This window comes from Macaca thibetana, chromosome 2 (genome assembly GCF_024542745.1).
Source record: "Macaca thibetana thibetana isolate TM-01 chromosome 2, ASM2454274v1, whole genome shotgun sequence".
Classification (NCBI taxonomy): domain Eukaryota; kingdom Metazoa; phylum Chordata; class Mammalia; order Primates; family Cercopithecidae; genus Macaca; species Macaca thibetana.
The window spans coordinates 128,488,410-128,500,564 of record NC_065579.1 but is presented as its reverse complement, the minus strand read 5'-3'; the positions used below and the strand labels follow the sequence as shown (position 1 = coordinate 128,500,564).

The 12,155-nt window shown below is 40.8% G+C and overlaps 1 pseudogene; it reads right to left on the bottom strand.

Annotated features, from left to right (window-relative positions):
• Positions 1-220: 220 nt before the first annotated feature.
• LOC126948998 (aldo-keto reductase family 1 member B1-like) lies at positions 221-1,174 on the bottom strand (annotated as a pseudogene).
• Positions 1,175-12,155: the final 10,981 nt, after the last annotated feature.

The window sequence follows — 12,155 nt, the reverse complement described above, 5'->3', positions numbered from 1 at the left end:
AAAGGGTATTCAGGTTATACTTTCCCCACCGGGGCGAAAAGAACAAAGCAAACTGAAAGAGACTTCTACTCTACTGACACTGCTCTTCAGATCCAACATCAACCTAGATAAGTCCTTGCTGGCCACTCTACCGGCTGCTCTCCCACTGCTGAGTGACACAGGCCAGGCCATACTACATTTGCAAGAAAAAAATGAGATAGGAAACACAGGTATAGGTCACTTAGGGATGAGCAGGCATCCACAGCTTCAAAACTTCATGGAAAGGGTAGTCCTTGTGGGAGGCATAGCTCGCCAAGGCACAGACCCTCCAGTTCCTGTTGTAGCTGAGTAAGGTGGTCATATCCTGGCTGCTCAGTTCAAAGTCAAAGACCTTAAAGTTCTCAGCAATGCATTTTGGTGTCACAGACTTGGGAATCACCTCCAAGTTCCTCTGCATGGGGGAACTGGATCAGAATCTGGGCTGTGGTTTTATTGTGCTTGGCTGAGATCACTTTGATCCTGGGATCCTCCAGGATGGACGGGGCCTCAGGCTTGGCCCAGGGTCTGTCAGGAGAGCCAGGGGGGCTATAGGTGGTCACCAAGATGCCCTTGGACTGGCAGTACGGGAGTGAGGTACAGGTGGCACTCAATCTGGTTAACCGCTGGTTTATACCTTAAGCCAGGTTTCTTTAAGATCCTCTCCACCTGGAGATGATTACAGTCGGAGATGCTAATAGCTATCACCAGCCCTTCATCCACCAGCGCTTCCATGGCTGCGCATGTGTTCACAATGTTGGTGTCATTGGGAACCATGTTGTCCGACTCGTCCAATGGGAAAAATTCCTTTCCAGGCTTAAAGTCGGTCAGCCAGTGAATAAGGTGGAGGTCCAGGTAGTCCAGCTTCAGGTTGCTGAGCGTCTTCTGGCAGGATCCTTTCACCAGGACCTTCTTATGGTACGTGCACCCCAGCTTGCTGATAAGCCTCTGGCTTCACCACTTGCTCCCTAAGCTGCTCCTGAATGGCCACCCCCACCTCATTCTCATTCTGGTACACGTAGGTGCAGTCGATGTGGGGGTACCTGACATCGATCGCCACCTTCACAGCCTTGGTTACCTAGCTCAGAGGGGACTTCCAGGTGCCCAGCCCCAGGATGGCCATCTCGGTGCCGTTGGTGAGGACAGGGTGGCTCGCCATGGCTGCTGCGCTCTCCAGACCCCTGCCCAGATCCGTACATTGAAATTTTTAATATCTAAGTTTTCAGGAAAACCCAAGTGGTAATTAGGAATGCAAAATTTGGGGAAAGTTTTCATTCGAATACAAATATTGTTATTATTATCTTTAAGTCATGGTTCCTCAACATTGGCTGCATATTGGAACCAGTTTGGTTTTAAATATACTGATAATTGAGATACATTATATGGAGTACTGCCTGCATTAGGGAGGTGTTAAAAACCTCTCCAAGTGATTCTAATGTGCAAAGTTTGAGCATAATTGCTTTAAGTCAATGCTACCATTTTAATGCTCATATAAATCACCTGGGGGTGTTGTTAAACTCAGTTTCTGATTCAGTGGGCCTAGAATGCAGTCCAAGATTCTGCATTTCTAACTCTGGTTGCTGGTGTGGGTACCACATTTGGAGTAGCAGGGATCTAAGGCATTGGTTGCGTTTTTGGAGTAAATGCGTATAAGAGAATTTTCTAGTGTCCACCCACTGCCTGTCTTAAGACTGGAAATCTCTTGTGATGAGGAGGTTTGTGGTAATTGAACTTGACCTGTAGAGGACATTCTATTATAATGAAGACTTGTTGAGAGTTGCTATTCCTGCTGATGGTACTACCTTTGCAAAGGGTGCAGGAAAGGAGAACTGGGGTGCTACCAAGTTTTCTGATTTCACATCCTCTGGCTCTGTTCAAAGGGGTGTTTGGCAAAATGGCAAAGCTTGACTTTTATACCTTCACCCACGCCTTGCCCTACTCCTTTTCTCCTGGCCTGCTAGCCAAGCCAGCCACCTTCCTGCAGCCAGTTTCTCTACTTTACTAATTAAAATACAGTTTTGAAGATCTTACTCCCTCCAGTTGCACCCCAATGGAAGGCTCTTAATTGATTCCAGATTGGCAGCCCTCTTAGTGGATAATTCAGGAATGTTATGAACTTCTGTTTGAAAGTGGAGATGAAATCTCCTTTCTTTTGCCTTGTATTCAGTGTTCTACTGACTCACCGCTTCCCAAAACAACATCCTTTTCTGAAATAAGATGTAGTTGCAAATAAATTATAGTTTGTGATATATTAGTACCCACACCTTATTATAGCCCATGAGCTAAGGTGCTAACTTCAACAAAGATCCCAATCCCTATGTCTCAAAAACCCTAATCAAATTCGGCTTGGTCTACTTAAATAGTAGACAACATAAACATAACAACATGGGGAAATATTATTTTTTTAGCAGCAATTTCATCCCCAAGGAAGTGGTTTTTTGGGGGTGAATGTTTTTGTTAAGTTTGGATAGAGTCAGAGTGAGATCTTTTAAGGACACGCTTAGGGAAAAAAATTACAATTTGCTCTTAGAGTTAAATGAAATGCGCTTATTTGGCCAAGTGCGGTATATAAGTTGAGCACAGGAGCTGAGAACAGCAGATAAGATTTTTGGCAGCTGTATCAGGAAGGGGGAAGAGAGATGGTGTTACTAACGGAGAGAATAATTTGTTTAGGGCAGGTGGAGATTAGATATCTGGAGGAAATTTCAGTGCATTTAAAAAATGTTTTGTTTTTAATTTTTATGGATATATAGTAAGTGTATATACTTATGGAGTACATGAAATGTTTTGATAGAAGCGTCCAATGCGTGATAATCACATCATGGAAAATGAGGTATCCATCCATTCAAGCATTTATCCTTTGTATTACAAGCACTTCAATTACAATTTTTCATTTATTTTAAAATTTACAATTTTTATTGACTATCATCACCCAGCTGTGGTATCAAATACTAGGTCTTATTCTTTCTAACTATTGTTTTTTGTACCCAAATACCCCCTGCGCCTCCTCACTACCCTTCCTAGGCTCTGGTAACCATCCTTCTATTTTCTATATCAATGAGTTCAATTGTTTTAATTTTTAGATCCCACAAATAAGTGAGAACATGTGATGTTTGTCTTTCTGTGCCTGGCTTATTTCACCTAACATAGTGACCTCCAGTTCCATCCATATTGTTGCAAATGACAGGGTCTCATTCTTTTTTATGGCTGAATAGTACACCATTGGGCATATGTATCACATTTTCTTTCTCGGTTCATCTGTTGATGGACATTTAGGTTGCTTCCAAATCTTGGCTATTGTGAACAGTGCTGCAACAAATGTAGGAGCTCAGATATTGTTTCAATATACTGATTTCGTTTCTTTTGGGTATATACCCAGCAGTGGGCTTGTGGGATCAAATGGTAGCTCAATTTTTAGTTTTTTTTTTGAGGAACCTCTAATATGCTCTGCATAGTAGTTGTACCAATTTACATTCTCACCAACAGCATACAAGGGTTCCCTTTTCTCCACATCCTTGCCAGCATTAGTTATTGCCTGTCTTGTTGATATAAGCTATTTTAACTGTGGTGAGGTGATATCTCATTGTAGTTTCGATTTGCATTTCTGTAAGGATCAAGATGCTGGGCACATTTTCACATGACTGTTTGCCATTTGTATGTCTTTTGAGAAACGTCTATTCAAATTGCTTTGCCGTTTTTAAATTGGATTATTAGATTTTTTTCCTATAGAGTTGTTTGAGCTCCTTATATATTCTGGTTATTAATCCCTTGTCACTGGGATGATTGGCAAATATTTTCTCCCATTCTGAGAGCTTTCTCTTCACTTTGTTTATTGTTTCCTTTGCTGTGCAGAAGCTTTTTAACTTGATGTGACCCCATTTGTCCATTTTTGCTTTGGTGGCCTGTGTTTATGGGGTATTTATTACTCAAGAAAATTTTGCCCCAGCCAATGTCATGGAGAGTTTCCCCAATGTTTTCAGGTAGTAGTTTCACAGTTTGAGGTCTGATATGGTTTGGCTCTCTGTTCCCATCCAAGTCTCATCTTGTAGCTGTCTTAATTCCCATGTGTTTTGGGAGGTACCTGGTGGGAGATGATTGAGTTATGGGGGCGGGTCTTTCCCATGCTGTTCTCCTGATAGTGAATGGGTCTCATGCTATCTGATGGTTTTAAAAACAGGAATTTTCCTGCACAAGCTCTTTTTTTTGCCTGCCGCCATTCACGTAAGATGTGACTTGCTCCTCCTTGCATTCCGCCATGATTGTGAGGCCTCTCCAGCAATGTGGAACTGTGAGTCCAATTGAGCCTTTTTTCTTTCGTAAACTGCCTCTCGGGCATGTCTTTATCAGCAGCGTGAAAATGAACTAATACAGTACATTGGTACTGGGAGTGTATTGGTACTGGGAGTGCTGAAAAGATAGCGAAAACGTGGAAGCGACTTTGGAACTGGGTAACAAGCAGAGATTAGAACAGTCTGGAGGGCTCAGAAGAAGACAGGAAAATGTGGGAAAGTTTGGAACTTCCTAGAGACTTGAATGGCTTTGACTAAAATGCTGACAGTGATATGAACAATAAGGTCCAGGCTGAGGTGGTCTCAGATGGAGATGAAGAACTTGTTGGGAACTGGAGCAAAGGTGACCCTTGTTATGTTTTAGCAAAGAGACTGGCAGCATTTTGCCCCTACCTTAGAGATTTGTGGAACTTTGAACTTGAGAGGGATGATTTAAGGTATCTGGCAGAAGAAATTTCTAAGCAGCAAAGCATTCAAGATGTGACTTAGGTGCTGTTAAAGGCAGTTTTATAAGGGAAGCAGAGCATAAAAGTTTGGAAAATTTGCAGCCTGACAACGCCATAGAAAAGAAAATCCTATTTTCTGAGAAAGCCAAGCCAACTGCAAAAGTTTGCATAAGTAACACAAAGATCCAATGTCAATTCCCAAGACAATGGGGAAAATGTCTCCAGGGCGTGTCAGAAGCCTTCACTGCAGCCCCTCCCATCACAAGCCCAGAGGCCTAGTAGGAAAAAGTAGCTTAGTGGGCTGGGCCCAGGGTCCTCAAGCTGTGTGAAGCCTAAGGACTTGGTGCCCAGTGTCCCAACTGCTCAGCCAGGGCTGAAAGGGGCCGAGATAGATCTCAGACTATGGCTTCAGAAGGTGCAAGCCTCAAGCCTTGGCAGCTTCCATGTGGTACTGAGCCTGCCAGTTCACAGAAGTCAAGAATTGAGGTTTGGGAACCTCTGCCTAGATTTCAGAAGATGTGGGGAAACACCCTGATGCCCAGGCAGATGTTTGCTGTAGGGGCAGGGTCCTCATGGAGAACCTCTGTTAGGGCAGTGCAGAGGGAAATGTGGGGTGGGACCTCCCACACAGAGTTCGTACTGGGGTACTGCCTAGTGGAGCTGTGAGAAGAGGGCCACCATCCTCCAGATCCCAGAATGGTAGATCCACTGACAGCTTGCACCCTGCCCTGGAAAAAGCTGCACACACTCAAGGCCAGCCCATGAAGGCAGCTGGGAGGGAGGCTGTACCCTGCAAAGCCACAGGGGCAGAGCTGCCCAAGACTATGGGAACCTACCACTTGCATCAGCACGACCTGGATATGAGACATGGAGTAAAAGGTGATCATTGTGGAGCTTTAAGATTTGACTTCCCTATTGGATTTCAGACTTGCATGGTACCTGTAGCCCCTTGGTTTTGGCCAATTTCTCCCATTTGGAATAGCTGAATTTACCCAATGCCTGTACCCCCATTGTATCTAGGAAGTAACTAACTTGCATTTGATTTTACAGGCTCATAGTGGAAGGGATTTGACTTTTCTCAGATGAGACTTTGGACTGTGGACTTTTGAGTTAATGCTGACATGAGTTGAGACTTTAGGGGACTGTTGGGAAGGCATGATTCATTTTGAAATGTGAAGATACAAGATTTGGGAGGGGCCAGGAGTGGAAAGATGTGGTTTGACTCTGTGTCCCCACCCACATCTCATCTTGTAACTCCCATAATTCCAAAGTGTTGTGGAAGAGACCCAATGGGAGATGATTGAATTGTGGCGGCAGTTCTTTCCCATGCTGTTCTCCCGATAGTGAATGGGTCTCATGAGATCTGATGGTTTTAAAAATGGGAGTTGTCCTACACAAGCTTTTTTTTTTTTTTTTTTTTTTTTTTTTTTTTGCCTGCCACCATCCACGTAAGATGTGACTGGCTTCTCCTTATATTCCACTATGATTGTGAGGTCTACCAATCCACATAGAACTGTGAGTCCACTTAAGCCTCTTTCTTTTGTAAATTGCCTAGTCTCAGGTATGTCTTTATCAGTGACATGAAAACTAACTAATACAAGGTCTTACATTTAAGTCTTTAATCATTTTGATTTGACTTTTGTATATGGCAAGAGATAGGAGTCTAGTTTTATTCTTCGGCATATGGTTGTCCAGTTTCCCCAGCAACATTAATTGAAGAGAATGTCTTTTCCCCAGTGTATGTTCTTGGCACCTTTGTTGAAAATCAGTTCACTGTATGTGTGCAGGTTTGTTCCTGGGTCTGTACTCTGTTCCGTTGGTCTCTGTGTCTGTTTTCATGCCAGTACCTTGCTGTTTTGAGTACTATAGCTCTTTAGTATAATTTGAAGTCAAATAATGTGATTCTACTAGTTTTGTTCTTTTTATTTAAGACAGCTTTAGCTATTCTGCGTCTTTTGTGGTTCCATATAAATTTTAGGATGGGTTCTATCTATTTTTTTGAAAAATATTATTGATAGGGATTGCATTGAATCTTTAGATTGCTTTGGGTATATGGAGATTTTAACAATATTGATCTTTCTAATGTGTGAACATCGAACATCAATACATTTTGGCATCCTCTTCAATTTCTTTCATCAAAGTGTTTTATAGTTTTTATTATAGAGCTCATATACTTCTTTGGTTAATTCCTAGGTATTTAATTTTATCAGTTCATTTCTTCAACATGATGTGCACTAGGAATCATTTTTCTTGTTGCTTTGTGGCGCCTGTAGTAAATGACCCATTTCTTATGAACACAGTGGGGCATTTTGGTATCTAATTTATAATCATAAAATGTAAATTAAGTTATATCACTCCTATACTCAAAATTTTCTAGTAGTTCTCCACCATATGCAGAGTAGAAGCTAATGGCTTTATGGTTATCCTCAAGATCCCACATGATTGCTTTCTGACCTTATCTCTTTTTCCCGGCTTCCACACCTCACTCTTCTTAGTACAGGCATCCACATTTCCTTCCTGTGGCCTTTACCTTAGCTCTTCCCTCCCTCTAGTACACTTTGCCTAGAAATAATCTGCGGGGCTTTTTTCTCCACTCCTTCGAGGCTTTGCTCAAATGCCTCCTTCTCAGCAGATAGATTTAAAGTGGCTATGCTCCCTCCCTGCTTCCCAACACATTTGCCGTGCTCTACTTCATTCTTGCATACCACTTTTCTCAGTATGCTTCAGAATGTATTTATGTATTATTTTCATCGTTCTCCACTCTCTCAAATGCAAACTCTGTGGAGCCAGGGAGTCTATCTATCCAGTGATGCATCTTCAGCATCTACAACACAATCATCGAAGAAATAAATGCATAGAAATGCCCATTAAGCTTTCAAAGTGCTCATAGGAAGTCAGCCAATAGCTAATTATTTGAACTCTGCTCATTATATTGCTTCTGACCAGTGGCTAGCAAATTTAGTAGATTGGAAATATATAAAATTTTCCCCAATGACCCCCCCCACCTCAGCTTCAATCTCTTTTAAGACACTTAATTTCCCTATGTTCAGTCTAAAATATTTGAAGCAATAACATTAAGTTCTTAGAACAAATTTGAGGCTAGCCTGGGAGGGCCATACTGTGTTATTACCTTTATCTGTTATTCCTGTTCCCCTACTTCCATACCCTGCCAACTACTCCCCAAGGGTATACTCCGCAGATGGTGCCTCCTCAGCCCAGGATTTCTCCATGTTCTCTCCTATTTATTTCTTTGAATTTACACTTGGTCTTTCTGTATCTCTTCCAGTAGTTCCATACCCACAATGTTTCCCTCTGTTTAGGACCTTTGCTTAGAATCAAGAATATCAGAAGTTCAATTCTGGCTTTGTTATTACACAGCTGTGCAGTCTTAGGCATGCTATTAATATACTCTAAGTCTCAGTTTTTATGTCCATGATATGGGAATATTATTTCAGTTCCTTCCTGTATGAAAGATGGGGATGACGATGTTGTCTTCTTGGACAACATCGACCTCATGGTGAGTGTTAAGTGAGATGGAGCAGAGTATTTATAACTAGGTGGTCCGTAAGTGTTTCTTCCCTCTTTCTTCTCCTTCCCCTTTTATTAGCTTCTGTTTATCATAGCATCATAAAATATTTAGTTTTAAAGGAGCATTAAGGCCGTTTAGTTCAGCTTATCTAAAAATCTGTTTTTATCATCTTTGTGAGCAATTATCATTCCTCCATGATGACTAGAAGCCTTTATTTCCTTCTAAAGCATCCAGTAATCTATTTGAAATAGATATAACTAGTTCTTCTCTTATACTGAGATTTAATTGCTCACCCTAAAACTTTCATTCTTACTGCTGATGTATGAAAAAATCTAAACTAATTTTTACTGCGTGATAACCCTTCAGAGAGATGCAAATAGTTATTCTGTCTTTTGGTGTTTTTAATCATCCATACAAACTTAGCACAGTAATTTTGATTCCTCAAAAAAAAAAAAAAATGACACTTTTGATTTGCTTCTCATGGTAATAATTTCTTTGTGAAGCTCCATCTCATAAAGCAATAGAGCACCGTGATTAAGGACACAGATAGGGAGTCAGAATAACCTAAGGTTTGAGTCTGAGCTTGGTGACTTATTAGCTGTGAACCTGGGATAAACTTCTTTAAATGTGTGTGTCTTCATATGTAAAATGGATAATATTAATAAAAGGTATTCCACGGGGGCTGCTGGGGGGTAAAGCAGATGCTGTGTTTAGCACACTAAGCACAGTGCCTGGCATGTGGTTTTTGATGTGTGTCAGTGGTTGTTGAGTCCTGCCTGTCAGACACAGCCTGTGTGGTGCAAAACTTGAGCAAGACTATCTCCGTTTGTTCTGGAAATTGTAGTTTTATCTATGCAGTCTTAGATAGAATTAGGTTTTGTTGGCACCTACATCAGCCAACTCATTCTCATTCCATTTGGAATCAGTAGTACTAGGGATGTCAGTAGCATATTCTCAGTGAGACATTGCAAATGCCAAATAAATGAATAGAAAAGCCTATAAAAGGTTTTAAAGGGATGAAATAAAAAATTAATTCTACAGCTAGCAAGATCATATGTTAAGAAAATAAGTTCAGTGGGACAAGCGTTTACATATTTATGCATCTATTTTTCAAAAAATGTTTGTTTAGCCTCACCTATTTTCCAGACAATGCTAGGTACAGGTATCGTCCCACACCACGGCATTCTCAATAGGGGCAAGTACAACAAAAATTAAATTCAATGTTATATAGACTTGCCTATCTCCATAAACTTAGGTGGAAGAATAAAATACAGTATGGTTTTATTTTAATTTGGGCTATGACAATTGAAAGCATTCAAGATGGAAATATTAATAATGTCTAACTGTATTTTTTAAAATGGAGTAATGTGGATCTGAATTTTTTCAGTTCCTCAGAATTGCAGGGTATGCATGTTGAATGACCACCGAGTGACCCACTGACTATGTTGAAGCGATTTCCATGTAAGCTGGAATGCACAAAAAACAGCCAGCATTTGTTAGAGCTTGACTTGGATTTTGTGAGTTTTGAATTGTGCAAGAACTTTGAAATGCCGCCTCTTCATAAAATGGGACTCTCTTAATTTGTGATTATCAATTCTGTTATCACCTAAAGGATTCTTAAAATGTGGGATTTATGACACCAATAAAATAGCCTTCAAATTATCAATAAGACATCAAAGGATGACTTAGGATGAAGACTTTCAATTACAGTCAGTCAATGGCAAAGCAATATAGCAACCGTGTTAACCATGTGGCAGCAAGGAGTTGCCACCATGCCTTAGAATGCTCATAGCTCTGAGAGTGATGACATTATGTAAGCATTCAACAGACCAGGGAAAATAACTCTATAGAGAGACATTTTTACTTGAACCAGTCTGGAATAACAAAAGGATGCTTAGGGATTTGATGCTATTACCTAAATACTGACTGAGATATCCCCAGAAAAAACTTTTTTTTTTGAACTGGATACTTCGGCACTGAACATGCAGCAGGGAAAAGAATTAGGAATACACATGTGAACAAAGATATAGTTAAAATATAAAATAGGCCAGGTGCAGTGGTTCACACCTGTAATCCCAGGAGGCCAAGGTGGGCGGATCACCTGAGGTTGGGAGTTCGAGACCAGCCTGACCAACATGGAGAAACCCCCGTCTGTACTAAAAATACAAAATTAGTGCAGTGTGGTGGCACATGCCTCTAATCCCAGCTATTCAGGAGGCAAGGCAGGAGAATCACTTGAACCTGGGAGGCAGAGGTTGCGGTGAGCCACTGCACTCCAGCCTGGGCAACAAGAGCAAAACAACATCGCAAAAATAAATAAATAAATAAATTAAATAAACACATATAGTTATTAAATATTAAAAGAGATTTAACACAAAGGCTGACAATTTCTACCCAGCGATTTCAAGGAGAGGAAAAACTGAGTCTAATGAAAGGGAAGTTGTTCCAAGTGAAAAGTTTGGTTCTTAGAGTAGAAATGTTGTATACTCCATTGCAGAGGTCCAGGGTCTTTCCTTCTCTGCCCCAAGTATGAGAGATATGCAGTGTAGCAAAATTTAAGTTTACTTCTTGTGGTGTACGAAGTCAAAGATGCTCACTAGGTGTGATTCAGGAAACATGTAGTCTCTAACTGAAACACAGAGTGGAAGGGTGGTAGAGGGGTTTTTCTTTTATTAATTTTAATTTAATATTCAAATAGAATGTAGTCAATAAAGATTTACGTGTTCATTTATTTTTAAGCATGAAAGGTCTGGTCTGAACTTCACACAGTGTAAGAGAAGGCAATGCATTATAGTGAGAAAGATATGGACTTAGGAACCTAATTTCTTTTTCTTTTTTTTTTTTTTTTTTCAAGACAAGGTCTTGCTCTGTCACCCAGGCTGGAGTGCAGTGGTGCAATCATAGCTCACAGCAACCAGCATTTCCTGCACTCAAAAGATGCTCCTTCCTCAGGCTCCTGAGTAGCTAAGATTACAGACATGCACCACCATGCCCAGCTATTTGTTGTTGTTGTTGTTGTTGTTGTTGTTAGTAGTGATGAGGTCTTGCTATGTTGACCAGGCTGGTCTCGAACTCCTGAGCTCAAGCAATCCTCCTACCTTGGCTGCCCAAATTGCTGGGATTACAGATATGAACCACCGTGCCTGGCCAAGTACCAAACTTCTTGGGTGAGTGTCCCAGCTATGAATAGAGATAAAAACAGTACCTACTTACAGGGTTGTTGTAAAGTTACATTACTATAGGCATAGAGCTTAGAACAGTGCCTGACACATATAAGCACTCCCTATATATTGCCTATTACTATTACATACAAAAGCAAAACAGAACCAGCTGACAATCTTTGAAAATCCCATCTTGCCTTTCAGTTTCCTCCTAAAAGTTTAAAAGCAGAATAAAATATGTAGTAGAACAGAATTAATTCCCAAGTAATCAAAATATCCTGCCTTTCTCTGTAAATGTGGTAAAATAAACATAACAGTGGAAGCCCTTTCCTACCCACTCTTTCTCTGCATCATCCCAGGCTCCCAATAAAATGAAAAAAAGGATAGAGAAAGTATAATAGGAAGTAACAGGGGCTCAGCCCATCCCAAAATGTTTATGGAATATTTAAAAGTTAAAACATCGAAAAAGAAAAAAAAACATGCTGACCCATTTAAAATAAATTGTTTCCAGAAGGAAGAAAATGCGGTACAGAGGAATGCACTGCAGAAACACCCTATAAGTGACAGGTTTAAGGCAGGAGCAAACGTGGTTCACGGAAGAGTCCATGGAAAGTGTCAGGCCCTGGACACCACCCAGTGTAGGAATACTTCCTGAATACTTTAAGGGCAGTGAAGCCCTGCCGAAACAGCTGGCTACTTGAAAACCAACATCCTA